Source organism: Falco naumanni, chromosome 4, assembly GCF_017639655.2.
Source record: "Falco naumanni isolate bFalNau1 chromosome 4, bFalNau1.pat, whole genome shotgun sequence".
In the NCBI taxonomy this organism is placed as follows: Eukaryota; Metazoa; Chordata; class Aves; order Falconiformes; family Falconidae; genus Falco; species Falco naumanni.
Window position 1 is genome coordinate 48,201,923 of NC_054057.1, and position 17,433 is coordinate 48,219,355.

General features: G+C 39.8%; 1 long non-coding RNA gene across 1 annotated transcript; it reads left to right on the forward strand.

Annotated features, from left to right (window-relative positions):
• The first annotated feature begins 8,795 nt into the window (after nt 1-8,795).
• LOC121087856 lies at nt 8,796-16,800 on the forward strand. The gene is made up of 4 exons (XR_005827766.1): nt 8,796-9,526; nt 9,656-9,782; nt 12,824-13,101; nt 14,407-16,800. It is a non-coding gene; the product is annotated as an uncharacterized LOC121087856 (long non-coding RNA).
• Nucleotides 16,801-17,433: the final 633 nt, after the last annotated feature.

Genomic DNA, 17,433 nt, shown 5'->3' on the forward strand with positions numbered 1-17,433 from the left:
CCTCTCCAGAATGAGTAAATCAACAATATTCACAAAAAAAACCCAGACAAAATATATACTATGCATATTAAAGCAGGACCTATGTATGGCATCGTTGTAATGATATTGCGTTCGCTTCATGTGTATTTACAAAAGTGGCTAACCCGTGAGGCACACAACTCATGGCGTTACTTTGCAGATAATTTTGTTCCCAAGGGAACATTTTCAACAATGTTCTTAAGCTGTACAATTATGTTAACTTCAATAAAAATGTTACTGCATGTAAAATGAATATCAGATGATTATCTGAAATGTGTTTTAATGATTAACAGCTGTGAAGTAAACTGCAGGCGAATCATATCAGTCCAGCCTTGTTAAATACATTTTGGATGAATTCAATTTGCCTTGATATAGTGTCTCCTCTAGAGCTCATAGAAGCTTCTCTTTGGGGTACCGTAAAGTTCCACTCCCCTTTGAGTATTCGGTCATCTTTCTATTTTTGGAGCCCTGTTTGCAGACTAACGTATTGTAGTCATTCACACCACTGTAGTCCAAAAGCTCTTTGCCTATGATATCCAGGCAAGCATGAAAAATTGATTTAGATCACAGCCTCATTAAACACATGCTTTACAAAGTGGCAGTGATGAGTGAGGAATATGCAGCCTGCAAGAGCCCTCCCACTTAAAATTAATAACCTTAAAAAAACACCCCCAAAAGTTGCTATGTAAAGGTGTGACCGTATTTATACAAGAAACTCTTAGGGCCTGATTCTCTCATTAGTCTGGTGCTGTTGGAATGATTCCTGAAGTCAGGAAATTTAAATATACCTCAGGATTTGATCATAAGTTAATGAAATTTAATTAAAAGCTGTAAAGAAGAGGTAGAGTGAACCTCAGAGTAGTATTAAGCCACAGGGTTGGGTTTTTTTTGTTTGCTAGCAAAAATCAAAGCTTTCATTTTTTATGTTACTATTTGGCATGGGTTTTTATCAGTTCCCTTGAAAAACATTTTTTTTTATAGGGAATTTCAACCAGGCAATAAATTTAATATTTTTAAATACTTGAACCTCATGACACTAATCTTTTTCCACAGGAAAGAACTCCTTACTTTTCCTATAAGTCTACCTTTTTTTTCCCTGCTCAAATACTGTTTTTTGTTTTCTCTTAAAAGAACTGCTGGCATGTTTGAGAAAGAATCTGTCTATATGAAGCTTTTTTTGATAGAGCAGAAATCGCTGTCAACGAATTAGTGCAAAGCACAATCCTTCTTGACTTCAGAGCTTTAAAGATGGCATTCTAATGAGGAATGTAATTTGCCTAATTAAAAAGTTATCTGTAAAGTGCTGTTATCCCTTGTGCTGCTGGTATGAACACTGAACTGGGTGAGTATACTGAGTGAGCCTGGGTGTCCCAAACCTCCCCTGGGGAGGGGTGGTCTGGTCATTCAACTGAAGTCCAGTCCTGAGGTTTTGTAGTTGTATATCGTAGAAGAAATAATGAGGAAACTGTCCCAGGTTTTATACTTCAGGTACCAGTTTATCTTATGGTCCATCAGTGGGTGGTGCTGCTGTCCAGACGGACCTTGACAGGCTGGAGAAATGGGCCGACAGGAACCTTATGAAGTTCAACAAGGGGAGGTGCCAGTCAGGCCCTGCACCTGCAGAGGAACAGCCCCATGCGCCAGCACCAGTATGTACTGGGGGCTAACTGGCTGGAAGGAAACTTTGCAGAAATTAATCTGGGGGTCCTGGTGGATGCCATGCTGATCATAAACCAGCAGTGTGCACTGGCAGCAAAGGCTAAAGATATCTTGGGCTCTATTAGGAGAAGCATTGCCAGAAGGTCAAGGGAGTTGATTCTTCCCATTTCTTAAGCACTGATGAGGCCACTTCTGGAGTGCTGTGTCCAGTTCTGGCCTCCTCGGCACAAGAGAGACATGGATATACTGAAGACAGTCCAATGAAAGGCCATGAAGATGAACAAGGGACTCTCCTGTGAGGAAAGGCTGATGAAGCTGGGACTGTTTAGCCCAGGGAAAAGAAGGCTCAGAGGGGATCTTATCAATGTAAATACCTGAAGGGAAGGTGCTAAGAGGGCAGAGCCAGCCCCTTTGCAGTGGTGCCCAGTAACAACACAAGAAGCAATGGGCACCACCTGAAACACAGGAGGCTCCCTCTGAACATCGGGAAGGATGTTTTTCACTGTGAGGGTGTCTGTCCATTGTCACAGGCTTCCCAGGAAACTGGTGGTCTCTGTCCTTGGAGATATTCAAAAGCCTTTTGAGTAGCAGAGTTGGACTGAATGACCTCCAGAGGTCCCTTCCAGCCTCAACCATTCAGTGGTCTGAGTGTGTGCTGTATTTGTTTTCCAGACTTCCGTAGGCAGTGGATCCAGTGACAGATCAAATGTAGGCTATATCAGTACAGAATGTTGTTTGAGGAGCCATTTATTGATCATGTGAAATGAAATAGTTCCCCAAGACTTGAGTGGAAATGGAAACCTTAAGCAGAAGAATATGTAGTGTGTGGTTGCTGGGTTGCTAGTTTTAATCTGGCTTTACATTAAGTGACTGAGGTTGTTATCACTTCACATTGTGCAGTGGAATGAGTTTGTGGGCTCATGTCACACCTGATAGACAGGTGTCCTTGAACTCTAATTTACATCTCTGTTAGCTCCAGGTGACACCATTTCTGGTGTTCTCAGACTTAGATCTGGTATTAGAAAATTCAGCATTATGCTCACTTGTCCTCCGTCTTTAAGGACCATTGGAAAAAGCATGCCCATTGCTTGTGTTATATTTTGTGTATAGGATATCATGCTCTAGAGTCCAGAGCCATCCTTTCACAGAAAAAGGCCCATCAATAATTTTGTTTGTTAGAGTCTCAAAAGACTTTTATATATTATAAATCACAAAACTGAAGACTTGCTTCTACAAAGGCAGAGCAACATTTTCAGATGGCTACTGTTAATGTTGTTATACTGCATACCTAAATAAGCAACGGGTTCTAAATGAATTTTTTCAAATCAGGAGCGTCTCATAGCCAGAATCTGTGGCTCGGTCTTCTTTCTATCTTGTATGAACACCTTGCTTCCTCAACTGCAAGGGCTGTTTCACATTCATAATACTCAGAGTAGTATCCATTCAGAATTAAGGGCAGTCAAAGTCCATTGATTCCCAACTGTTGTTATGATTGTACTGGCTACACAATGTGTATTTAAAAGTAGTTCGAATAAATGCTTACACGAAGGACATGATGGGTTATTGCAGATTTAGTTTTAGACATGCTGAAAAAATGGAAGCAGTTTGTTGTGTTGCCTTTTGTAAGGCTAAAAAGCATTATAAATGGATATTTACATCATAGCATTGTGGTGATAGCCAGCAGTCAATCTGTGTGAAATCCCTTTTAGCAAAACCAATGCAAACCGAAGAGCTGTCTTTTGGTTTTGGGTGCACTAATGAATTCAGAACTGCTTAGATTTAGTTTGTATCTCAACAGAATGATGGAAGGTGACCTCTCCTGTCCCTGCCCACCTTCCCTCCCCTGCAAAGAAAAAGGGGAAAAAATCCAACCAGCTGAACCCTGTCTACGTGGTCTATCTAACAAAGGAAGTGCTGTAGCAAGTTCTGCTCAACATGATCCTCATAACTCAAATCAGTTTGGAGCTCCTTGACCATACCAGCGTGGTGGGAGAGACCTATTAAAACCCAGGTCTATCTCAGGAGCTCTGAAACAGATGCTGCCCCCACCCTATTACCCCTTCCCCATTATCAACCACTCCCTGATGGCTGAGGGTCTACAAGCACATGTATCTGACAGCTGGTTAAACTATGCAGAACCTCTAAAGTTTGAATTGTAAAATATCTTAACGTAAAAATATTTTAAAGCCAGAAATTGGGAGTGGAAGCTAAAATTCCCTGCTGGTTTTCATTCTGCCCTAGTCTCTGGAATTTCTTTTTTAAGAACTGCCAGTAGCTAAAATTTTGGGGCATGGTATTTAGTCAACCCAAAATATTTTGCCACAGCTCCCTCCATGTCCAAATCCTTGTGGCTGAACTCAGAGTCTCTGTGTTTAGCTTGTACTTTTTTTGTGGTTTAATACATTTTCTTCTCTTCCTGATATAGTTGAGGCATCTCTTTGCTGAGCCGTCTCATCTGAAAGAGGCTGACAGCATATGAAGGCAGAGGAGTATCCTTTGATGAGAAAATGCAAATCCCAAACAAAACATTTGCAAACCACTAATCACCATTTCCATACAATTGAGCAATGATATGGTATTTATTATAGAATGACTTAAAGGTAAGGCTGACTCCTTATAAGAAATGCAACAAATAACTTCATATACATCCCCTCCATTTATTTCTGCACCAGAGGCTATTTTTTACCTCTTTGCGCTTAGTGTCAGGACTCCCTCTGCATTCAGCAGAACTGAAGTTTTATTTTTTTGGTATAAGGACTTTCTTGTTAGTAGTTTGAGGAGTTATATAGTATAGTAGGGAACTACTTTGGCAAATATTGTCAAAAGGAGATTCTAAATTTGGAAGAAAGTATGGTGTTCTGGATCTAATATTCAGAGATGCTGGCTAACCTCAGCTGTCATTACATTAGTTTTCATGGCAGTGAATTCAGCACTTTGAAATAAGGGAACTGGCTTTTCACACCTGGCAGTGCAAAAGTAGAGTTAGCCAAAATCTCGGATAGTTGGGAAAGTATTGGTCTTATTTTAAATTTTGGTTCTTTAATTTTACTGTAATAATTATGGCTGCTTCATTAATTAGTGTTTACAATGCCATTGGATTAAGAAAAATGTGTATATATATATATCTGTGAGCTTGTTTGTTTTATATTTTTATATGCTTCCTTTATTTGGTTCAACTTTTACTGTGTCGCCTACAGGGAAAAATAATTTAGTTTAGCAGAAGCTGTTTTCATTCTGAGTGAACCTTGATTTGAAGCTGTGCGGATTGTAATTACATTTAATTATAATGAGTTTTGGTTTTGAAAAAAAACCTTGTTAGTCAGGTTTGGGTTTAAAACAACCCACCAGTTCATGGTGGGTCTAAAGACTCATACTCTACTGCATTAGATCATTTTTTATTTCTAGTAGTAGAGCTTGGCTAGGAAAACGGATTCAAACCAAGTGCAGAATTTGGCAGTTTTCTGTATGTAGTAGAACCCGGGACATCCAGATATTCAGCAGTGAATACCTTATACACACTTCCTTTTCTGATTTGGTTTCCCAAAGGTTGAGCAAAACAATAAAGCAAAATACCTTTTTTACCCCTCTACATTACAAAAATCATGTAAGGGAGCTAACATGGAGAAAGCCAAAGGTCCTGTTTGCTGGTGGAAAACAAAATGAAGTGGAGGACTCACACCTTCTGTGTAGGGTATGTGTGGAGTGCTAGGAGAAGAACAGATGTACTGATTCTAGTAACCTGAGTGTGTCTTGCCTCCGTTGTCAGGAGAAGGTTGCATTTTATGTTCAAAATATCTGAGCCAGTAGTTATGCTCCATTTACTAAGTCAGACAGAGACTCAGTCGTTTGACTTAATAAAATTTAAAGTGTAATCAATCTTATTGTAATGTAGATCAACTAAAATAGATGAATCATATTGAAATGCTTCTTTTTCTTGTTTACCTTTTAAAAAAAGCCTAAATTAACTAGCTCAGATATAGACATCTACACTCTAGGTGATTAAAATAATGTGAGATGAAACCCACCCAGAATATTCACAGCTTGGAACTAGCTGATCCTAAGCGGATAAAGTAGCGTAGTATGTTTGCTCTGGTTCAGTCTTAGTCTTTCCAGGACATGTGGCTGAGATACTGGTCTGTACTGAAAAGCTAATTGGCACCTTTAAAAGCTTAAGATTTTGGGGTAAATTTCAGTCTAAGTGCATACCTGTAGGTAAGCAGTGTGTTTGTAGTTGGGCTTACATGTTGGCATAGACCTACTCAAAAAGAACGGAGTTCTCCAGAACCCTCCAGATTTTGCTTCACTTCTGACCACCACTGGCCAATGGGTCAACTTTCTCAAAGGCTTTACAGCCAGCAAAAGGAGAGAGTGTTTGTTAGAAACTAAGCCCAAGGAAAGAAATAAATGGGTCGCTGAGCTGTCCCAAGCTAAACCATCTCAAGGGAAGGATGTTTGATCTGGGAAATGCTGGGTTTACTTTTACAGTATAGGAAAGTAACTCAGAAAGGTTTTGTGTCATACTGGATGGGTGGCAGAAAAGGTACCCACAAACTGTTACTTCTGTTAAAGAAATGCTGCATCTGGTACCATGCCAATGGGAAGGAGCTCTTTCTGTAGGTCAGGTGGCTCTACATTATTAATCCCAGAGTGCATGGATCTGAAAAAAGCCAAATACTGAGAACATTAACAAAGTTTGGGTGTACACATTTTATTAGGAACAGAAAAGGTTGTAGGAGTCTCTGAGCATGATGAAAGGATTATTTTCTTAGGCTTTGTGTTATGCTGGTTCATTCATTTTGATTTTGAATAACCTTTTTATTTCTTCCCTTGAATTCCAGACAAATTCTTTAACTTAAATCTGCTATCTTGCACTGTCTCAAGGAAAAGAGCTGAAACTTCTCCTACAGTTTTCTAGCTTCTTCCTCTTCACAACTTTTTTTTTTCAGAATTTGCCAATAGTTGACTGTGAGTTCAATTTTTTTGATCAAACCACTTTTTTTTTTAGTCACTTTCAGCAGTTTCCTAAACTTGTTATTGTCGCTTTGAGTATGTATTGTGTAAGGGATTTGATCTCTGGGAATTAAGCTGATTCTTGATTTCATCAATAATAGTAAATCTCCATCAAGTTAGATTTACTAAACTCAGTCCAGCCAGTATTTGTCTTCAACAAGAGATTAAACGGACACAGTCCCTGAGGTTAGGTATGACTGTTCTTTTAATTTGTTTCCCAAGTTGCTACTGAGTTACATCAGTGTTTTCAGTGAGCTACTGCTTTCAAGGACCTGGGAGGGGGGGTGGACCTTGCTGCTTAGCATCGCCCTGGCTGGACTGTAGACATTTCTTATGTCTCCTGTAGCTTTGTACCAAAACTATGCAGTTGGTTCCCCCTTTGGTTCTCCTCCAGTGTCTGCTGCGCTGTTAAGATCAGATGTTGGTGGGTCTTCAGTTACCTCTGATGTAGACGTGGTTTTTTACGATTTGTTTATCAGAAACTATCACCTCTTTCTCTTCTGAAGATTCTGCTAGAGCTCTGCAGAGTTCCCCATCCACACTTTGATGTTAGGGTGCTTGATGAGGTGAATAGCACATTCTCCAGGCATTTGGGGATTTCTCACTCTAACTCCCTTTAGATATTTTTTTTTTTGTTGTTCTGAACATCTGTTCTCTGAATCCTTTACCAAAGGTGCTCTTCTGTGTTTCTTCTTGACTCCACAGCACGGATCCATTTAGCCTTCCTGCAGTCAAGCACTGTGTTGTTCCAGTAGTGCCTCATTTAGTTCTCTGGTTCTTCCTGGTAGTCTTCCGGTCTGCAGGAAGAGGAATTGCAAAATTATTTGTATTGGTATTTATAAATCTTAGTCCTCTCCTACTTTAATTTGGGGTCTAACTGAAGCAGGCAATGTGCTTTAAATAGGGATGAAGTTAAAAGCAAGGTTCCCTGCCCTAACTGGGTTATCCATAGCTTGAAGTTGTCTAAGAGGCACCAGATGTTTTTTTTTAATTCTTTCAGTGTTGGAAGGAGTCATTTTATGACAAATGCTAATATACTTCAAAGGTAGAGGGAACAGGTGAAAGTCAAGCCAGTGCTTGTGCTAAAAATTGAGTCACACTATCAGTACTCTTTCAGAGTAAAACTGACAAGTATCCTGAAATATCTAGTTCAAACGTGTTGTTTGCCATTGACTAGCAGGCATTTGCTTCCAAAGCTGGTAGAAGCAGTTTTCATTCTTTGTGCCTTCTCAGTGTTTGATTTGTTTCTTTCTGTTTTCTTTCAGAGGACTTAATTGCACTATGTTTTTTCAAAAACAAGCACATCAAATGTCACAATATTAGCATAATCATAAAAACGTCAAACATTCAGTGCATTGCAATATGTCAGAGCTTACTACAGAACATATTTTTTCATATGATTAGTGTGATTCTCTGGGACATGCCTTTGAATGGGCAGCTCTTAAAAAGGTGACAAGTGGTTGCTACAAATTATTCCCATTAAGTAAAAGCACAGTTTGTCCCTGAAGTAAAATCATATTTGTCCTTAAAAGCAGTAGATCCTAAAGGAATAGACAGATGTAAAACATCATCTAAGAAGAGGAAAGTGTACTGATCCTGTGGTTGTATTCTGTGTAAATTCTTGCTGTGTCTGGCTCACCCCATTGATCTCCACCTGCAAGAACCTGGAAACCTGGATCATAAATTTCAGTGCCTGTCATTATCTGGATACTACCATTTGGGTCATGGGTAGTATAGTTTTTTTGAATAGAGGTAGTTAATTAATGCTGTATATTTAAGATTTAAGTTAAAAAGCATCAGCTACATTTTAATAAATGTACTATTTTTTGTATTGTAACTAAACTTGTATAGACTGTTGCACTGCTTGAACTAACTACAGTAGCATTATTTTGGTGAGAATTTCATGGAAGGATTTAGGACTGTGAATCTCAATGGTAAGGGTGTAAGTGCGGCAAACGGCAGTTTCAGATACAGTCTGTAAAGCAACTATAATAAATTTATGTCCAGAGTCCCTTCACCTTTCTTGGCTGTTACAGAGGGAAATAGCCACAAAATTCAATACAATTACAAACTTTTAAATTTGGACAAAGCAACAAAACAAAATTTATTGTCAGTGCAGTAATTTGCTTCCCAACATCCTCTTTGGGATCGTGTTGCGAGCTCTTCACTTGATTTGTGAAAGCCATGTTCATTAAGCTCATGACTGCAATGGTAAGTGAGGCTGCTATCTTGAAAGATTCCTTGGCATTGTTTTTTCCACGCATGGAAAGACAGCGCAGACAGTCTGCAGTGTTCTGGTATGACCACAGGAGAAGAAAGCAATCATGCTGTGAGCAGAAGTGTCCTCCTCCTTACTGCCTCTGAACCTCCTACTATAGGTTCTGCTGAGGAGTATCCTGTGGTATCAAAGGACAGCTCTGTCTTACTATCTTTGTTCAGATGGGTGGAAATTTGCTTTTTGCACATTTGCACTTGTGGAAAAGACAACGGAATTTAATAGGTCACACAGCTGGCAGAATGCACCAAACAGGTAACCTTCTTCCTCTAAATGTGTTTCTGGAAAGTGATAGCCTTGTGAGCCCCTCCGTTTATGCTAAGGATAGAGTCAGTACAGGCAGCCTTTCCTTTCTGTCCTCCTAATGTGTCCTCGTCTTCTCCCTTTCAGTAACAGAAATTAAATCTCCCTGCCTGGTTTGCTCTTCTGCTTTATGCTTCAGCCAAAGCAATGCCAGCTGATGCTGGTGTGGGGGTAATACAGCACTTGTGGATGCTCCCTGGATATGGACTGCAACAAATGGGTTACTGCCAGAGGGCCCTCAGGTGGTAAATACTGCACTGGGTAAGGAATGACAATGAATGGCTGGATCTGCATCCTGTGACTACTCTTCTGACCTATTCTGTCCCTACAGAAGTATTTTTATGCTGCTTTTTCCTTTTTTTATTTTATTTTATTTTATTTTTTTTACAGCTACCTGTCTGAGCCTCATAACGTTTTTGATGTTCATTGGCAGAGGTCACATGCAGCCACACGTACCTCTCCATGAGCAGCAAGGAGGTAATGGTGGCTTCAGTCTCAGGACCGAACGTGAATTCAGGTGAGAGACGTACATGTGCACACACGGACCCGCTGCATTTTGCTCATTCCTTCTCCTTTACCTCTCCTTACATTCTTCTCTGACTTATGGAATTTCACTTCCTCTCCTGTAGCTGTTGAACACCTCTACTCTTTCCTAGTCTGCTGGGTATCACTTTGTATTCCCTGAAGTGATGATGGGATGATATCAGAGATATCAAAGGAAATGGCTTTGGCAGCAGTAAGCAGTGATAATAAAACAATTGCAAGTCAGATTTTGTAATCCGTCTGCTATACATCCAGGCCCCAAGGATGGATCCAAATATACATGTGAATACTTCAGAAAACGTTCCACATAACTATTCTATAGAAATAACCTCCTTCAAAATCCTGAGCACAAAACTGTTTACAGTTGCCTATCTAATAGGTACTTTTCTGATCATTAAATTCTGCTCTGTGCTCTGAGACAACAGAGTCATTTTCAACAAGTAAGAGCAGGTCCTGCCCTTACCTCAGGGATGTGAGGAGCTAGCAGCAGAGCAGCAGTGCTTTCCTGCAGAGCAGTAAGACCAGTGGAAGTAATCAGGATTCAGCTATTGAAAAGCATAAGCAGAAAATAATTTGTATGCATGTGAAAAAAAAAATAGGCAGCTTTCTAAATTATTTTCAGGTGTCTTCTTTAATCCATCTGTAAAGATGAAAATGATGGCAGATTTTTGCAGTGTCTCTTTAAAATGAGTTTTGAAGACAGTTTCCAGGTAATGTGCATTTTCCATTCAGCAACTCATCTGATGCCATGCAAGGTTCCTGCCCTGCTTCTGCTAAAGACAGTGTAAGGTTCATGAATATCATGAAGACAGTAGCAAAATTTTTCAGCCATTGTATTACACGCAGACCTCAGCGTGAGGAATCCATCCCTGTCACATGGACCTGTGTGCAGCTGCAGGAGCATAGAGGGGTTTTAGAACAGTCTCTGCACTGCCAGGAGTGTCTTCTGGCCTGATGTGGAGATGCCCCATGGGAAGTGCTGCCTCTGCAGTCGGCAGAAGGGGTGTCAGGGTGTACAGGCATGTAATCAGGGGACAGCTGCTGCTCCTGTGCTCTGCAGGTTGAGGCAGCCCAGCTACAGGTTGCTCTTTCTTACTCTTTCTGTTCTGTGAATGAGAGTTGCAAAGGGTGTGTGTCTTGTGGCACTGTAAACAGGACAGTCATGTTCTCCAGCTGAATTTGTAGACTTGCACTTTTACAACCGAAATATCCCCAGCCTGCTCTCTGATCTGTTAGCCAAGATGGAGGTTTTCACACTGATGTCTGCAGGTGATTCATACTGCCTTATTTCTTCCTTGTGGGAGACCATTGGATTTTATTCCTTAGCTCACACGATCTACCCTCAGAAAGCACAAAAGTCTTTGCATTGTGGCCTCATATGAAATCATTCTCTTCTGTTGTGTCAAGAATAAAAAGGAAATGTATAAACGAAATGGGAAACATGGTAAGATGTCAAGGGAAGGAAAACAAGACTGTGATCCAGAACGTTATACTTCTTTGTGGGTGACTTCTCTGAGATGCAGATTGAAGAAAGAGATGTTTTTGCTATTGCTCCTCAGAACCAAAAGGTAACAAAATGCTTTGCTGGAGGCCACTTCTTCCTGTCTGCATTCATATACACGTGATTTGTTTCAGTGCACAGGGACATATGCTGCAGTGTTGAAGTCGATGGGAATTTCGCTGCTGAATATAGGAGAAAGCATTTTGCCTCTGTCTCCGAAAATTGATGTCACTGAGACTTTGGATGGGCTTTACTGGTCTTACAAAAATCTCCTCTTGTATTTTATTCCTGGTGCCTAATACCTCAATCATTAAGTGGCATATCACCCAGGATGCTGTCCCTTGTGAATTCAGGGAGAAGGTTACACACTGGAAAGGCATATGAAACCAGTACTTATAAGGAAATAAGTAATTAAGTCAGCTGAATAGAGGTGGAAACATTAAAAATAACAATTTTAATGAAGTCCGTGTCTAAGAACAAGAAATTGGATCTGGGGAGATGAGGTTTCAGGTGAACTCATAGCACAGAGCAGTCATGGTTATACTGGATCCTCAACTTGTTGCACTCTCAGCTGCTCCTGCCTCTCTGGAGCCTTTCCAGGGCAGATGGTGCAGCTGAGGCTGCATGGCCTGAGGCAGAGTATTGAAGCAGCACGCTGTTAGCTGGTTTAGCAAAAATTATTTGTCATTTTCTTTTCTTTCTCTGTCCATGTAGTGTAAGCTAAGGTCAAACTCTGGACTTACTGGTTTTCCTGTGGCTGAATCCATAGAGGATTTGTACTGTAATAATGGCAACAGATTGTATCTTTTCTTGTCTTTGGATGGTTTGACAGCAGGTCAGTGTTAGCAGTGGTTATCAGAGCAGTAAGGATTACCTGCCTGTCATATTTTCTTTTTCCCTTTTATACCCCTCCCAAAAATGAATTGTCAAGACAGACAGCCTGAACAGAGGAATCGAAGAAAAACTTAAAAAAACCCCAAAACAAACAGTCAGGAATTCTTGCACTAGTTAACTTGCTGTAGCCTCTGGAAACCTGGATTCTTGTTGATCCAGTGGAGCACTGTCAAGGCCATGCACAGCCACAGTTTTCTAGTGGTGTTAGCATTTTCTTTCCCACTGTCTGACTCTAAGCAGACTCAGTCTGTACTTTGGAGAGGCTGGTGTTCCCCCTAGTATTTCTATGCACCGTCGGTTAATGGATCATTCTGAAGACCACCAGCAGCAGCTCTTGTTCAACAGGCAGTGGCTGCAAATTCCTGAAGTGGGGAAAAGCGTTATGGGAATTTTATCCAAGAGCTGGATTTTTCTCTAAATTTATTTTTTTTCACAGTTCTGTTATATTTACCTGTCACTCTGAGGCCTTCACATCTTCTCTTGCAGTTTTTTTGTTGTTTAGGTCTTCAGGTGTAATTTTAGATAGGCAATTATGCTTTTTTCTCTGAAGGACCTACTAAATAGAAAATAAATTTCTTCAGGATATTCTTCTAATTTGGATTCCACCTTTTTTTCTGTAGAATAGGAGTCTTAAAACAGTGTCACTGAATTTGCGCAGTAGCAAAGCTGAGCCCCGAACAGAGAAATATGCAGTCTTTCTTAAGACGTGTTGAGACATCCTCCTGCAGCTGTGATGGGCTATCAGCACAACATCTCCACCCTTTCACCAGAGGCAACCTCTTAGAGGCAACTTTGTCTTCAGACTTCAGTTGTATATCATCTATTCTCAACTAGTGTCAAAAGACCCAGGAGCTTTCTGGCTGTCTGCTGGGAGCATTGATCCACTCACCACAACTGCGTAAGAGATGTGAAGTCTTTCCTTCCCTTGCACTCTCTTTCTCTCTTAAAAAAAAAAAAAAAAACCCAAACAAAAAAAAAAAAGAAGCTGTCAGTATTTCAGAAAGTGTGAGCAGCAGATCTTTGTGTACTTTAATCCATAAATAAACATTTCTTCTTTTGAACTTCATTAAAATTGGATGTGTTTTCACTGTAAAACACTCCAGCATCCCTATCATTTAGACATATATGGTGATGAATACTGCAATTAATTTTTGTCTGTAGGAATACTTGTGGTCTAGAAATATTCTATTTATGCCAAAAAAGTAAATAAGAGTCAGACCACAAGATATTTTGCTTATAACAGCAGTTTTAGAGCAAAAGCAAGCTCTGCTCCTGCTGTTTTAACAGTCTGGGCCAAATGCATCTTTGTTGTTGTGACCTAGCTTGCAGAGAAGTTGTGGAGAGGTGCATTTGGTTTGCCTCCTGCACAATTATATCAGACTTTCTTTGGTAATACTTGTTGATGTATCACATTCAAATCTCCAGCTTTTCCTTTAATGCATTTGACCTGAAGAAAGGAATTCCTGCTTTTAAATGCTCATCAATCAGTGCTTCATAGTTAAGCTGATAAAAAAAGCTAAGGCTAAGCCACTGTTAATTTAGCCAACTGTAACATTACTGACAATATTCGTCAGCAAACAATTTTAATTAGACCAGCATAATGAGCTCAGTAGATTAAGGCTAAGCAAATGACTAAAACTAAAGAGGGATTCTGATGACAAGTGCTGATGAGAGTAAGGATGATTTTTTGCCACCAGTATTTGAGTAGGATGTGGGAATGGAGAGACAGTCCTAATCACATGAGAAATCTCTTAAAAATAATACAGGTGCGCCGTGTTGGTGTCAGGAAGGCTTGCAGAGTGCGAGCGAGCGCTGTATAAACTTCCCGCACAGCCTTGCGTGTCTGTGACAGCCTCCCTCTGTGCTGGTGGGGCTGGTTGTGTGCTGGCCTGATGTGCCACGCGTGGAACTGGGACTGGGCAGGGTTGTGACAGGTTAAACCGAAGAGGCAGCAGGTCCTTGTGCTGGGCGAGGGGACAGTGGAAGGGCAGGTGGAATAGGACCTGATGGAGTTTGTGGCTGTAATTAAGAACAGCTAGGGAAACAAATGGGGGTGGGGAGGCAGGGAAAAGGGCAGTGTTTTTTCAAGAAAGAAGTAAGGATAGAGACAGAAAAAGAAAAGTATTGTTTGGTGTTTAAGGGTGGAAATGTTTAGGCTGAGTAACCCACCGCTGTGTTTGTCTCTTTTTCTCTCCCCACACAGCTTCTTTGTTCTGATCCCTGGAGAAGTATTCTGTCCCCCGTTTTTATTCCCCCCTACCCGCCCATGGTCTTCCTGAGACCTGCTGGCAGGGGGAGGTTTTCACAGCCTGCGCTGTTGATTCTGAGAAGTGTGAGGGAAACAGAGCCATGCTGGGTGATGTGACTCACCTTGGAGGAGCTGGTGTTTTCTGTCTGAGTGGAAGTGGAAAGTTTCAGCCTTGCTAGTCCAGATGTTTTAATGGACATGGCTGCAGTAGAGAAACCCTTTTCTGCACGTCTTGCTGAGCCCTGAGTAGGAGAGTAACAAGTTACATACTAGCATAAATGTTTAATGATTTATGATAAAAAAAAAAAAAAAAGATGGTGAGTAAAATACTAGGTTAATTGACTATGGAGTCCTAAATTCCCCAAAATGTAGCATTCCAGCCAAATATGGCTGAAATATCAGCTGTCATATGATGAATATTTTAAAGAATATTCTATTATACACCTAGGGGTTCATTCGCTTCAGTAATGAGGACAGTTACCTCTAGGGAAAGGAAGCTATATTATGCTTGCCACTTAACCAGGGGCTGGTTTGACAGGCATCAGCTCAGAATATATGTGTATATATAGGGAATCACAGCAGCTTGTCTCTAGCTCACTGAGCAGGAAATGTGCTCTACAATACTTTGGGTTTCTATCTATGGATTTGTGCATGGTACTGAGTGGGATTCAGACTATTTTTATTCCTGAGTCTGATTGTTGAGGTGGAATCCATCACCTACTAAATATTAAATCAGCAGTTTTTTTTAAAGAGCAATACTGTCTCTGCTGACTTGAACATCCTTATGTGGCCCAGAGGAAAAGAGAAACAAAGACAAGATGAGAAAACTATCGTCTTTTGCATTCTTCTTAATATTAATGATTTCTCTAAAGTTTTCAAACTGTTGAAGGCGAAAAGTGAGCTAGAACTTTCACATGGGTAAGAAATGACCCAGGTGAAAAAAAAAGCATACATTATAAAAAGAGCAGTGAAACTTCTAGAGTTGAATTATTAGTTGGTAGAGATGGAGAAAATGCATCAACAGATTATTTTTTTAAACCAATTTTGTTTAATTGTTTCCAAACAAACATGGCTGGGAATTATTAGGAATGTGTTAATTCAAAATGATTTGAACACTTTCATGCAAAGGTAATTAATGTCAGATTTTACACTGACTATTGCTTCTGCAATCTAATGTTTGCAAATGATGACATTTTGAGATACCTGCCCAACCTACACGGTATTGTCCATCTTGCCAGGCTGACTGGAATTGGATATCGTTCCTTGTTTATTTTGTTTTTGTCTATTTATTTATTTTTAAAGTTAATAGTTGCACTCATAGGCACTACACAAAGGCAGCAATCTGTGAGGTTTCTGAGTATTTCTAAGATACCTGTAGTTTCCTATATGAATAATCATAATGAACCACTGCACATATAAAAGCTCATCTCTCACCCTTAAAGAGTCTGCACAAACCCCACTTTTATGATAACGAGCAGGTAGGTGAAATAACAAGGCATGATAAATGATGGCATATTTTTTGGGTTTACATTCTGCAAAATATTGACATCATCCCTTCTGTTCCAGAAACCAAAATGAATAAGTTATGAAAATCTTCTAAACACAATAAAGATTCTTAAAAGGTTTCTTATTTCTGACTGCTAAGACGGAAGTTAATTTCTTCTGTCACATTTTTGAGACCTCTGATGGCATACCAAAATGTCCTCGATGGCCTGTGCCGTGGCACATCCCATCCTATCCTGTGGCAGAAGAATTTTAGTCCTTTGATTAATTTCATATAATTATCCTTCTTTAACCAGATAAGTTATCTAGGTTGCAGAATACAAGTGATTTAATCTGATGCTTTTTATTAGATAAACTGACCCCTCAATGCGATAAAGGACAAAATAAAAGTACTCATTAAGTTGATGCCTTTGCATAATTCACATGCATTTTTTAAGGTCATGTTACATATTCATCAGTTTGTCTTAGTCACAGAGTTGCCTCCATGAATGCTGTGTAGATAAGTGGGTATCTGAGCTGCTTTGTAGGGGTGAGGGGAGGTAAGGAAAAAGGAAAAAATCTAGTATGAGAAATGGGAGGGAGGAAGTAGGGCTATAAGTCAGGAGGGGTTCTGAGCTGTATCGTTCCCAGACTACACTTCTGAATCTTTAGAGGTTTTAGAGTTTCCTTTCCCAGTATAACTCTTGATTTGTACTGGGAGTTTTGATCAATTTTTTATGTTATTAAAAACCCAATGGTTATTATTTTTCACCTTGAGATAATGGTTAAATAATCTTAAAATTGACTAAAGACCATGAAGTTATTTGTCATTTTACCTGTTAATTCATTACTTGTGTTGTTTTTAATTGTGCATGAAAAAGAAAATATTTAAATAAAACCATGCTTTCTGTTTTGATCAAAAGTTGTGTTTCTGGAGTTTGTTTTAGATCTGTGTCCTGCTTGATGTGATGTCCTGTTACGTTAGGAGTGTGAGACCACAACATAAAGCTTTATCAAGACTTGGGAAGTTTGGGAAAGTTAAATGAGGTGGGGTTTGGTTTGTGGGGTTTTTTTGGTTCTTTTTTTTTTTTGTGGTTTTGTGTTGTTTTTTTTTTTTTTTTCTTTCAATACAGCATGGGTTTATTTCTTCAGATCGTGAACCAAAATAGATGAATATTTCCAGCATCATGTAGCTCATGGTTTTTTTTTTTGTGGTGTTAACAGTGAATTGGTAGAAAAGGTGTTTGGAATGATAGGCAAATATCTGCACAAAGCAGTTGATTTCATCCCACAAATCTGTAAAAATTACGCAGCATGGTGCTTTATTGTAAACAAATGCTAAATCTACTGGAGCTGAAAGTCAGTGCTAACCCAATCCCAGCCCAAAGAACTCTTCCCTTGATTTCTTTTTTTTCCATATTTCCTATTCTGCCAGATTTCATAGCTCTTTGGCACATCTTAGATGTGGTTTGCTATATAGAGGTAAGGAATAATTTTACT